Source organism: Oculina patagonica, chromosome 13, assembly GCF_052425735.1.
Source record: "Oculina patagonica isolate OP01 chromosome 13, crgOcupat, whole genome shotgun sequence".
Taxonomy (NCBI): Eukaryota; Metazoa; Cnidaria; class Anthozoa; order Scleractinia; family Oculinidae; genus Oculina; species Oculina patagonica.
In genome coordinates, this window is record NC_135770.1 from 24,877,840 (window position 1) to 24,881,859 (window position 4,020).

A 4,020-nucleotide genomic window follows, 5' to 3' on the forward strand; every position below is an offset into this window, starting at 1 on the left:
CAAGGTAACACCATTCCCCGACATGCTGGGTATGATTTTATATCTAGTCAGTGTTCATATGTCGACTATAAAACTAACTCATTTGTCTGCATTCTTGATGTCTTACAATGTCTCTAACAATAACCAGACTCTAACTACTGAGCAGAAAACCGATACCCTGCCATCCTTTATTAAATAACACAACTATTTTTGAGCAAAAAGTTTCAGGTTTTAATTTATTAAGCTCATAAAAATATTTTTCGGCGCAAAAGTAGTAAAATTGTGAGTGCAACGCTGTGACTGACCTTTGTAAACCTCTTTGATAGTGCTACATTCAATTTTACTATATGTCAATTTAGACCAAGGCTGTTCCTTGAAAAACCAAACTTTAGTTTGCAAGCAACTTTAACAAGATTGGTCATTAGATACTTATCAATCATCATTTATTGATGTACTACAAAATATGATATTCTTAGAAAAATCGAGCCGTATTCTCAATTTTGACACAAAGAACTGCATATATTGATGATGGTGACATAAAATAATAATAGCGCTTGTAATACAATTCAAATACTCTGTTGAATATTGTTAAGAGTCAACATTGTCACACTTTTTCAACATTAGCTGTGAGCAGCATAATTCATGTTTATCTTTAAAGCAGTGACTGGATTTTATGTACCTCCAGTTTTTTGGAATATTAAACTTTGCAAAATAGCTATGTCAATAAGATTAAAGCAAGGACTCGTCAGTTCCTGAAGCATAACTAAGCTCAGAGATCAATGTACACTTGTGATTCTTGTAGCATCAATCATCATAGTTTCAACCATAGCTTCACATTCACTTTGTTTTTGTCAAATAGTCTCTTGAAAGACTTGTTATGTATTGTTTCAAAGTAAAGTGGACCACCAACTTGATTGACTAGAATAAGGTTCAATCACTTCCACACTTGGGATGTACATGTACCAGTAATATTTCTTTCTTGATCAACATAAGATGTCCATTCTGTTCGTGTGGTATTTTATTTGCTTGCTGCTAGTTGCATGACAATACTTGATTCATTTACAAGTGGCAACATTTGGTACAATTTGCCCAATCTGCAATTTATTGCAATAAGAGAAGAACATATTTCAGTTTTGTTACTTTTGATAACAAAGCCTATAAAATTAAATTTGCAGAAATAGAAATTAAAAGTTAAGTTTTGCATAACACTGTCATTTCAAACAGCCAGTGGAGTATTTGTTAACATTTACAAATTGTCAACAACATGTTGTACGAGTAGAAACCTTGACTTTAACATTATGTTCCCCTACATAAAATGGCTGCATAAATGAATGAACATAATTCAAAATCATGAAAAATAAGAAGCATTGTAAATCTACGTATAAATTCTAAATTACAGATGACACCTACCTTCTTGGTGGTCCAGGTGTCCTGTTCCTCGACATTGTGCACAGCATTGACTGCTGTGCACAACAATGAGATTTCTGTCTCATTTTCCCAATTTTATTGCATTTGCTTCATTCATTCAATTAACTACTCAGATTATGTGATACTATTTTAACTTACTCTCATGTAAAATTCTACACACTTTAGAAAACTGCTGTTCTGTTACAAATTCATTTTCATAGACATCTTTTAAGTGTCTAAACCTTACTGTGGCTAAACACATCACTTATTGGCTACACCGGTTCCTAAATCATTTCAATACAATGCAATACAATGCAACTCTAATTTAATAAAAACTATCAAAAATAATAATTATATTCATTTAATTATTGTCTACATCATAAATAAAAGAGGATTTTCACTGCATCATGATCAGAATAGTAGACACCAATGACAGTATTATCAACCTTTCTAAATTTATGTGATCTGATATAAACGTGATCAAGAAGACTTCCAGATAAAAATGTTGGTTTGGTCACAATTTGCTGATAACCCAATGAATTTTCCAATGTATCCTTTAAAACATATGATACTTTTTCATCAAGATAATTAATATTAAAATCTCCAAGTATTACATCAACTGCATACCAATTCACGATGTGATTAAGATTGTTAACAAAGTCGCGTACATTATAGACTTGCTTTCGATAAAGGAGCAAAAATCTTATTTGACAGTTTTTTCGTGTAGTAAAAACGGTTGTGAACATCAAACCATTTATCACTGGCAGGTACTCTTTCTCAGTAACAAGTACTGTTGTTTTGTTGCAGAAAGCTAAGCTGGAATATCTATCATTACTGTCTTGCCTGTTAAGTATAAAAGGATAAAGGTGCTCTTGAATATCGTTGTCCAAATCAGAAGGTGTGAGTTGAGTCTCTGTTAGCAATAACATATCACAATTACAAATTTTCCTGTCAAATTTTATGTCAACGCTGTGTTTGCGAAGTGATCTGATATTTAACAGCACAATAGGCACAATAGGGTCAGTTTCTTGTACTTGAAAACTAGTATTTTCCTCTAGTAGTGATGTATTTCGCAGTCTTTCATACTCTTCAAGCACTCTTGGGTCTGCTTTGATGTGTTTGCGTTCCAAATTTCCAAGTACATAAAGACCTTGAAGAGAAGTGGCGCGGCTCAAGGCAACATAAATTTGGCCATAATTAAATGATCTTTGCTTAAATAATTCAAAACTTATAACAATTTTGTTTAAGGTTAATCCTTGAACTTTATGAACCGTGCACGCCCATGCCAAAGCTAATGGAAACTGTAATCTTTGTATTTCTGGTGATGAACGCTTCCCAGGATTTATTTTTATTTTAGCTAAAATTCGTTGAATTGGCACAACTTTGTTTCCTATAGCAAAGGTATCAGCAGATTTCTCAATAACGAAATTGCCAGCATCTTCGTCATCAAACTTAACATACACAATAGTAGGCTTCTGAGTTATTTCACTCATCAAGATTCGATACACAGTACCTAACTGTCCATTGATGAGTCTGTCAGAGATGTCCACATTGTTTGTTAACATCACACGAGCCCCTTCTTTAATGCAAACTTCAAAATCTAGGCCACCGTTGTAAGAGCGACCTTTTGAAAGAACTCTTTCAATTTCATGCTTTGATACATTCTTTGGATATTGATCCATTGCTTTCAGAACATGTAAAGGCATAAGAATTTCTTGAAGCCGTCGATTGTTGTAGTCCATTACAGGTTTATTTTCAGCCCATACATGTAGCTCATTGAAAGGGTAACTGTTTTTGTCATTCACATCTACTCCTCTAGATTGAATAGTTCTTATGTCAGCTTCTGTGTGTTGTGCAACCCTCAATCGGTTCAACAGTTCAATAAAAGGTTGATCATCCTTTTGTCTCATAATTTCATCCAAGTCCACCATCTTGAATTCATGCCATGGGTGTGATAAATTGTATACGTCATTAACATATCTACAAAAAATAGGTTTTTGTTGAATAGGTGGCAATTGAAGTAAATCACCCACAGCAATAACGGTTAAACCAGCAAACATCTTTGAGCTTGAAGTCCCAAAAATTTCCTTCAGTCTTTGATGGATATGCAATAGTTTATTGTTGGAAACCATCGATATTTCATCAATAATTAAGAGCTTTAGTTCGCTTAAACTGAGTCGAAGCAATGTTTTCTTTTGATCTGGTAACGGAGGTAAATTAATTCCAGCTTCTTTCGGAATAGCCAGAGCTGTATTTACAGTCGTGCCATTGATGTTGACTGCGGCAACACCTGTAGGTGCCATTAGAAGAACTGTTGGTAAAGAAGGATTTACCGCACCGTACTTAAACATATTCGTTGCAGTATGATAAATTGTTCTGATTAAGTGGCTTTTACCACCACCACCACCACCAGTCACAAAGATGTATATCGGCTCAATAGTTTGCTTAGTAACGCAGTTTACACTTTTAATTGTGTTTCTACACCACGACAACACAACATCATATGTAATACGCTGTTTTACATTTAAAGATCTTACAGCTTTCCGTAGTTCATCATCACTAATAGCAGATGGCTGGTTATAAGTACTTATTCCTGCAGATGTTTGGCTTGTTTCAGGTGGCATTGATAACAGT